The sequence below is a fragment of the Mustela putorius genome, unplaced genomic scaffold (genome assembly GCF_011764305.1).
Source record: "Mustela putorius furo isolate JIRA1106 unplaced genomic scaffold, ASM1176430v1.1 tig00000083_pilon_pilon_pilon, whole genome shotgun sequence".
Classification (NCBI taxonomy): Eukaryota; Metazoa; Chordata; class Mammalia; order Carnivora; family Mustelidae; genus Mustela; species Mustela putorius.
Window position 1 is genome coordinate 23,347,939 of NW_025421273.1, and position 9,909 is coordinate 23,357,847.

The following is a 9,909-nucleotide window of genomic DNA, read 5'->3' on the forward strand; positions in this document are numbered from 1 at the left end:
TTACAGCATCATCCTAAAAGCTGCTCATAGGGGTCCAAATACCTGCTTCTACTTTTATCTATGACCATTTACAAAATACTATTTGTAATAGTGGTGGCTAGTGTTTATAAACACTTATTCTGAGTCAGGCCCTCTCCTAAGCACTTTTGATGTTTTATTTTATTTTAAAGACTTTATTTATTTGACAGACAGAGATCACAAGTAGGAAGAGAGGCAGGCAGAGAGAGAGGGAAGCAGGCTTCCCACAGAACAGGGAGTCCGACGCAGGGCTCGATCCCAGGACCCTGAGATCATGACCTGAGCCAAAGGCAGAGGCTTAACCCACTGAGCCACCCAGGCGCCCCCACTTTTGATATTTTAAATATCACTCTTCACTTCGTATCTATCAGGCAGGTACCATGATCTCCCCCATTTTATTTTATAGGAGAGGACACTGTGGGACAACAGGGGTCCATGGTGGGTCCCAAATGCTGCTGGCTATCATACCCTGTGGTTTTTAAAAAATGATGTCAGGAAAGGGCTGTTCATTTAATATCGAGATGATTAACCAGGGCCCAGAGAGAAGGACCACTGCTCTGCCAGACTTCCCAGGGAGAACCCCTCCATCTCTTGGCTTACCTCTTTCCCCACCCAGCCATCCTGGCTAAAAGAGCCATCTTGCAAGGCCCTCAAGAGCCAGTCAGTTGAAAATTCAAACCCAGGATGTCCAACTGCCTGTCACTCAGCATTACACAACTTGTGTGTAAACGTGATACAACTGCCCCTTTCTGCTCCCACATGGTCAATATTGTCTCACTCCTGGAACCAGGGTCATTTCACTGAGCCGCAGGAACTCCTGGGACTCCAGTCCCATGGCCATGTCACTCTAGATAGCCAAGAGGGGCTTTAGGAGCTGTGGTCAGTCCCCATACTCCCCATGTGTGCAGGAGGGACTGACCCAGGAGGCTGAAACCTCTCTTTTGGCAGAACCAGAGCGAGATCCAAGGCAGCCAGATGAGGCACAACCGGGATCCCTGCCGTGGTCTCTGGCACCATGTGGCTTCTTCCACGTGGTGTCTCTTTGACTTCTCAGCTCCAGAAAGCCTCTTCCTCAGAATTTGGTCAAAGACCTATGGCAGAGAAAGTTTGTCTCATGTGCATTCCCCTCTTTCCTCTCCAACCCAGGGAACTGATCCCATATCTCTGCTGCTCTAGAATCACTCTGCTCTGTCCATCTGGACACCCTGGCAGTCCCCAGCCATGCTTCTCATGTTGAAAATGGTCCCTGATGCTTTATTTATTTATTTATTTATTAAGACTTAAAAATATGGAACGCTTCACGAATTTGAGTGTCATCCTTGCACAGGGGCCATGCTAATCTTCTCTGTATTGTTCCAATTTTAGTATATGTGCTGCCGAAGTGAGCACTCCCTGATGTATTTAAATCATGCATACCCACCCCTAATTTGTCTGATTAATGCATTGATTCAAACCCTCCTTGAGAACCAACTGTGTTCAGAGAGTCAAGATTTTGCACTTTTCAAAGAAGAGTTCAGACCACCCCTTGCTCCTGAGGGTTGCTGTGTAATCCCAGATTTCTGCCAAAAGGATACTTTGGGGGGATTCTGTTAAAATAAATAGCTCCCTGGATCCCTTGTGGGAGAGTGGACTCTAGTTCTGAGGTAGAAACTAGTGTCAATACATTCCCAGGTGACAAGATGTGATAGCTGTTTGGGTCCTACTGCTCTGGACCCATTGTACTATTGGGGTTCAAGTGATCTTTTTGGGCAATTGACTATCCAAGGTCACACCCAGGCCTTTTGACAACTTGCTCTTGTCCAGGGAAAGTGCTTTTCTCTTTAGCAGGCTTAGAACCGTCTCCCTCCCCTTCATTCCTGGTATTATTTTAGGAGAACAATGAGTCAACAGTGACTCATGCTTTCTTTCCAGCCCACCTCCTCATTCCTGAACTCACTGGGGCTCTTTTCATCTCTTTGACCTACTTAAAAAATAATAATAATAAACATAAAATAAATTAATTTAATTAAAAAATATATATATATATGAGAAAAATAAGAAAAATAAGAGAGGTAGAACAGAGGATTCCTTACTGATGCTTCTGTTCCTCAAGTTTACATACACACAGCAAAGTGCTTGTCCTAACTCATATTTCTACTTTAGGTCCCTCCCTATAAAACTCAGCCCTTTATCAAAGCTTAATACATTTCAATCCACAAGTATCCTTCAACAAACTGGTGGGAATCTTCACCGGGGAGGGTCATATTTATGCCCCACAGTAACTTTGATGTGATGGAAAGGATCTCTTTATTCCAGGATTACATATTTCCAACATCTTTTATCATCAGAGCTTTCTAGGAAGAACAGGATTGCTCCTTCACGATGGCGGACGCCCATTCTTGATCGGAAGGAGACACTTCAGCTTGTTTCTGCATTCTCTGCCTCTCTTTCACCTGCATCCCTGCCCTTCATTTCTAGTCCAGAGCTGCTGTGGCTTTGCTTCCAGGCTTTTGGTTATTTTGGTGAACATTTAAGATCCAAATAGACAAGGCTGAAAGTTCAGCGGTGTGCTAGCTATAATTCATCATCTGCCCAGCGAAACACATTCAGAAGGAAGATGCCCAAGACCAGGAGATTCCGCCACATGCTTCCAGAGCACATTCTGCATTTCCCTCTCACCAGAACACACATTTTCACATACCCAACGCTGCCTCAGATTCAAAGCATTGTTCTTTCTCTTTGAGGAAGACAGGTCCTTGTCTATCTTCCAGTCAGCCCCTGTGCCCTGGCTCTGTTGACCCTACCAGTAATCCTGTCCTGAGCCTGTCCTTATAAAGGTCCCCAGCTTCTCCCAGAAGCCTGTTCCCCTTCCTTGCTCCTTGCATCCTCTTAAGATTTCTTCCAAAGTCCTCCTTTTTAACCATGCATGCTATGCTTATTTCTAAGCACAAAAGAACTGGGATAATTTATTATGCCCCTCTTTTTAATATTCCCCAAGGTACAAAGCAGGCCACATTCAGCACCTAAATTCAATAAATACTGAATTAGAAGGAATGTACTTAAGCATTTTAAAAATGTTTGAAAGCGTAAAAAAAAAAGGCAAGGGATTATGTTCTCTTAATCTTTGCTACAATTATCATCACTTTACAGAAAATGCCTTAACAGTGACAATGCAGAACCTTTATATATAAATTTCCAAAGTTAGTTCTCATCCAAACAGTAGTTGGGAAAATGTTCTGCAGTCAAAAGATCTGAATTTGGGTTTACCTTTACCTTATTGAATTTGAACACAAGGCATAATCTCTCTGAATCAAATCAGGATGATAACAGTAATAATAATAATAATAAGTCAAGCTTATTAAAGATTCTAAAAAGTATACCCTTGTGGCAAAGTGCCCAGCAAGCCAACATGCTCCTCAAAGACTCTACTCTCTGCGAAATCACCTGGTAGAGAAGGCCACTTTCACCTTGTGGTCCTATTGTACATAATCTCCTTTCCTTCTTCCCTCCGCAGGCAGTACTGAAATGACCTCACCTAACCTCTAGGTTCCTTGTTGATTTCTGCAGGGTCTGAGCTAGCACATGCAGATGTTCGTTGATTACTTATTGAATGAAAGGATGAACTTGCAACAAATGTGGTCATTAGGATCGTGTTTACATCTCTATTTTCAGTTAAAATTCCTCATTTCAGTTTGGGTCTACTTCCCTAATTGTGTCCTGAATACTTATCAAAATGGAAAATGTACTTAATTTGTAAGGGTTCTCAAAAGTACATTTCCGCACATCTGCCTAGACTTTTGCCCTTAACCACAACCAATGAAAATGCATAAATATATGTGTGTATATGGAAGGATTATTCTGGGGAACAAGGGTGGGGAACTGAGTCAGGTTAAGAAATAATGATCCCTTGTTACTGACCTAAGAGAGAGCAGATAGCTAATCAATTCACCAAAAAGTTATCCATTGTTGAAAATTAACCCGAAACGTGATCTCTAGCTGTAACATCTGTGTGGTAAGACGGCGTGTGAGGTTTTGCTTTTTAAAACATCACTGCTTCTCTGCACCCCCCACCCTCTCTTCCAAGAAGTCCCTTGATTCATACACAGGTCCAGCTCCTCTCACTCATGGAGATTTAGGAGTTGAGGCCCGCCTCCAAGCCATAAAACCAGCCTGTCACTGGGGCGAAATAACTCACATGGGGTTGGGGGACAGGGGAGAAATTCATCCAGAAGAACCCAGATGAGAAGCGTCACTGGGACACCACCCGGCCCATCATTTGCAAAGTCTTCACCTTCCACCAGGCGCCTGATTGGAAATCAGGATGCGAAGATGCTCAGTTGCTTGGCTCCTTCCAGCTCTGTGGAGCCAAAAGCTTCACTCACAGCAACTCATGCCAGTTGCCTGCTGACCTTTTATGGGTTGCAACCCGCGTGCCTGACTAACTGATTTGTTCCAGCTGCAGCTATATTTTCTACCTTCCTTGTTACTTAATTGATCCTGGCTGTGCCTGGTCCCGCAAAGAAGCCCTCTTGGACCTTGGAACATATGCTGTATATCCTGTATGGACTCCTGTGTCCTGACAAGGAACATAAAAATCAGAGATGGCAGGAGACAAGGGGAGGGAGAAGTCAAATGCAGCAGTATGAATGCAAATCATTTGGCTAGCCTCATTGGGTCTTTGCACCACTGTCCTCTGCACCCTGGACCAACTGATCCTCTTCCTACAGACAGCACATCTCTGGAGACTCAGATTTTCTCCTCAAACTTTGAAAACAGTAACCACCTCCAGACCTTTAAAGACAAAGGAAAAAACCAGAACAACAAATGGTTTGTTCTTTTCACCATATGCATTAAGTTCCTACTTGGAACTTAAGGATTTGGCATAGTGCTAACCTCCGGGGAAACAGAAGTGAATTAGAGAGAGTCCTTGCTCTGCTGTAGTTCACATTCATGTGGGGGACAAAGATGCGAGAACCAATAACCAGAGTATTGTGGCACACGCCTTCACCTAGATCAGAAGTGGTCCAGGTACAGTAAGGGACCCCTGAGTATTCCCAGGACCTTTCCAGAGAGCCTGTGAGGTCCAAACACTTTATTTTTTTTTATAAATTAATTTATTTATTTTCAGAAAAACAGTATTCATTATTTTTTCACCACACCTAGGGCTCCATGCAATCCGTGCCCTCCATAATACCCACCACCCGGTACCCCAACCTCCCACCCCCCCGCCACTTCAAACCCCTCAGATTGTTTTTCAGAGTCCATAGTCTCTCATGGTTCACCTCCCCTTCCAATTTCTCCCAACTCCATTCTCCTCTCTAACACCCCCTGTCCTCCATGATATTTGTTATGCTCCACAAATAAGTGAGACCATATGATAATTGACTCTGCTTGACTTATTTCACTCAGCATAATCTCTTCCAGTCCCATCCATGTTGCTACAAAAGTTGGGTATTCGTCCTTTCTGATGGAGGCATAATACTCCATAGTGTATATGGAGCACATCTTCCTTATCCATTCGTCTGTTGAAGGATAGTTTGGCAACTGTGGCCATTGCTGCTATAAACATTGGGGTACAGATGGCCCTTCTTTTCACAACATCTGTATCTTTGGGGTAAATACCCAGGAGTGCAATTGCAGGGTCATAGGGAAGTTCTATTTTTAATTTCTTGAGGAATTGCCACACTGTTCTCCAAAGAGGCTGCACCAACTTGCATTCCCAACAACAGTGTAAGAGGGTTCCCCTTTCTCCACATCCTCTCCAACACATGTTGTTTCCTGTTTTGTTAATTTTGGCCATTCTAACTGGTGTAAGGTGATATCTCAATGTGGTTTTCATTTGAATCTCCCTGAGGGCTAGTGATGATGAACATTTTTTCATGTGCCTGATAGCCATTTGTATGTCTTCATTGGAGAAGTGTCTGTTCATATCTTCTACCCATTTTTTGATATGTTTGCCTGTTTCGTGTGTGTTGAGTTTGAGGAGTTCATTATAGATCCTGGATATCAACCTTTTGTCTGTACTGTCATTTGCAAATATCTTCTCCCATTCCATGGGTTGCCTCTTTGTTTTTTTGGCTGTTTTCTTTTCTGTGCAGAAGCTTTTGATTTTGAAGAAGTCCCAAAAGTTTATTTTCGCTTTTGTTTCCTTTGCCTTTGGAGATATATCTTGAAAGAAGTTGCTGTGGCTGATATCAAAGAGATTAGTGCCTATGTTCTCCTCTAGGATTCTGATGGATTCCTGTCTCACGTTGAGGTCTTTTATCCATTTTGAGCTTATCTTTGTGTACGGTGTAAGAGAATGGTCGAGTTTCATTCTTCTACTTATAGCTGTCCAGTTTTCCCAGCACCATTTATTGAAGAGACTGTCTTTTTTCCACTGTATATTTTTTCCTGTTTTGTCGAAGATTACTTGACCATAGAGTTGAGGGTCCATATCTGGGCTCTCTACTCTGTTCCACTGGTCTATGTGTCTGTTTTTATGCCAGTACCATGCTGTCTTGGTGATCACAGCTTTGTAATAAAGCTTGAAATCAGGTAACATGATGCCCCCAGCTTTATTTTTGTTTTTCAACATTTCCTTAGCGATTCGGGGTCTCTTCTGATTCCATACAAATTTTTGGATTATTTGCTCCAGCTCTTTGAAGAATACCGGTGGAATTTTGATCCGAATAGCATTAAAAGTATAGATTGCCCTAGGCAGTATAGACATTTTAACAATGTTTATTCTTCCGATCCAAGAGCATGGAATGGTCTTCCATCTTTTTGTGTCTTCTTCAATTTCTTTCATGAGTGTTCTGTAGTTCCTTGAGTACAGATCCTTTACCTCTTTGGTTAGGTTTATTCCCAGGTATCTTATGGTTCTTGGTGCTATAGTAAATGGAATCGATTCTCTAATTCTTATAAAAATACTAACACATTTTTGTTGTTTTTTTCCTTCATTCTCTCAGAGGTGTACAATGGGGTTTTCAAAAAACGGCATGACACATAAAGTCACAGCAGATCGCAGACAGGACAATCCAACTGTCTTCTATTCAGCCAGACATTAAAGAGATTTGCAAAATTTAAAATAATGTCACTCCCCTCATATTGTTTTGTTCTGGAAAATATAGCTACTATTCATAAAAATGTTTAACTATGTCATTGTATAATTGGTTTACTGTGATTTTTAAATTAATTAATACACTTGTAAACAAAATCTCAGGATCAATTTCTCATATTGTAAATATTGATAGATAGAGCACATGCACACAGAAGCTCTTTGAGACCTCATTCACTGTTTTCTTTTAAGGTTTATTTATTTATTTTAGAAAGAAAGAGAGCGCATGCACACGTGGTGCGGGAGGCAGAGGAAGAGAGAGAGAATCCCAAACAGATTTTCCCGTAAGCATGGAGCCCAGTGTGGGATTTGATCACAAGACCCCAAAATCATGACTTGAGCCAAAACCCACTGAGCCACCCAGGAGCCCCAGGACATCATTAATTTTAAAATAATATATGAATGTGGAGAAGTTGCAAAGATATTATGTATTCTTTGCCCAGCTTCTCCCAATGACAATATCTTAAAATACAGTGCATTGTCAAAAACCGGAAAACTGACATTGGTTCAGTACTCTTAGATCTTATATGTACTTCATCACTTTTTGTATGTATTGTGTGTGTGTGTGTGTGTGTGTGTAAATTTCTATGAAATCTTATCCCACATACAGATTCACCTAATTATAACTTTTACCAGCATACAGTACAGAACTGTTCCATCTCTACAAAGAAACTTCATGTTCCTCCTTTATAGTCACACTTGCCTCCCAACCAAGATTCCCCGCAATGGCTAATCTGTTCTTGATCACTATAATTTTGTTACCTCAAGAACATTGTATAAGTGGGCACACACAGCATATAACCCTTTGAGACTGGCTTGTGTGCCATAATGCTTTTGACATCCATCACAGCAATTGGGTGTATCAGTAGTTCATTCATTTTTTTTTTTTTTGCTAAGTATTATTCCATTGAAAATATGCACCAGCTTATTTATTTACTCACCCATTGGAGGACATTTGCACTGTTTGAAGAGTTTGGCTTTTGTGAATAAAGCTACAAATAAAGAACCCTTGTGAACAGGTATTTTTATGTACATGAATTTTTATTTCTCTAGGCTAAAAGCTCAGAATGATGTTTGCTGGCCTGTAGGGGAATATGTTTGGCTATATAAGAATCATTCCATGTTTCTAGTACTTCTCCCACCAGCAGCAGATGAGAGATCCAGTTGCTTCACAATCTCACCAGTACTTTTTATTGTTAGTATTTTTTATTTTGGTCATTCTGGTGAGGGTGTAGTGGTATCTCATTTATAGCTTTAGTTTGATTTTCTCTGACACTTACTAATGTGGGACATATTTATGTACTTACCCATATGTCTTCTTTGTTTGATCAGGTGTGTAGTCAAGTCTTTTGCCCTTGTTCTTATTGAGTTGTTTGTTTCCTTACTGCTGTGTTCAGAGAATTCTTTATATATTCTGGATGCAAGTCCTTTGTCAGATATATGGTTTGCAAATATTGTCTCCCAGTCTGGATTTGTTTTTTATCCTCTTAATAGACCTTTTGCAGAGCAAAACTTTTAAATTTTAATGAAGTCCAATGTGTTGATTTTTTCCTTTATGGATTGTGCCTTTGGAACCAATTCTAAGAACTCTTTGCCTAGCCCTAGGTCAGGAAGGTTCTTTCATAAATAATTTTTAAGGATGTGAAGTGTCCGTAGACCAAAAAGTGTGAGAAGTATAAGCCTAAATATATGTGCTATACTTTCAGAGTGTACAGAAAGACTCTTTTTAAACAGTACTAGTTATAATCATACTTAATTTTGCTCCTCACTTTTTAAACTACCCAGAAAACAAGTCTATTTTGTTTTGAGAGTTGGAAGAATACAAAGCATTTTGGAGTTCCTCATTTTAGAGAAATAGCTGGAGAAGTTCAGTGACTTTCCCAAGGTTACACAATTAATAAGGAGCTGATACAGGATTCTAAACAAGGCAGTGGGTCTCAATGGATATGCTTATCTCTCTGTACTATTTCCTGTAATTCCCATTTCCCATCAACATATCCGGTTCTTTAACATTGTCATTCAATACTCACCTCTCTTTTGACACCCATAAATATCCTCCATTTACATGTAATGTATATATATAGAAAAATAGAGCACTGTTCTCTCTTAGACCCGGATTTCTTCTTTTCTTAATTCATCTCTTTAGCATTTAATGAGTATCTGTCCTGTGCCCATTGCTGTAAAATGCTCTGGGAATAAAAAGATGAAACACAATGCCTACTCTCAAGGAGTTTCTGTCCAGAGAGATAAAAAACAGCAGTGACATGGTGCAGTATGCATACAGATGGCTTGCCAGGACTCTCAGTGAAATTTGTTGAGCGCTACAGTTGCAAAGCCCCATCCATTTCCAAACTTCTTTTGCACTGGAGGCATGTGTATTATAATTTTTGTTATGGTAAATAAGGTCACTGGATGAAGACCTGAAAATGAATTGTTGCAGGGTCTAGAGGAGGGTGCAGCATGACCCTAAAGATGAGAAGATGGTGAAGGCTCAAAGGAGGTAAGATTTAGGATAGGTTTTTAGAGGATGAGTTGACATTCACAGAGAGAGAAAGGAGTGTTTGGGGGAGAGGTGCACACATGCTCAAAGACATTATGCCAAGAAATAGTGAAAAAAAAAGGAAATAATAACTGAGATTTAAAGAGTGATTTATACTCCTGTCACAAAATGATGGCTGATTAGTGACAGGGGAAAGTAAATGGTACAGGGGAAAGCATCAGGGGATGCAGAGGACAGAGAGAAAGTGTCGTGGGGAAGGTCAAGTTGGAACCAAACAACAAATATCTGCAAAGGCAAAAGATGTTTGAGGCTT

The 9,909-nt window shown here is 41.0% G+C and overlaps 1 non-coding gene across 1 annotated transcript; it reads right to left on the reverse strand.

Annotated features, from left to right (window-relative positions):
* Positions 1-1,300: 1,300 nt before the first annotated feature.
* Positions 1,301-1,407, reverse strand: LOC123391236. The gene has a single exon (XR_006605865.1). It is a non-coding gene; the product is annotated as a U6 spliceosomal RNA (small nuclear RNA).
* Positions 1,408-9,909: the final 8,502 nt, after the last annotated feature.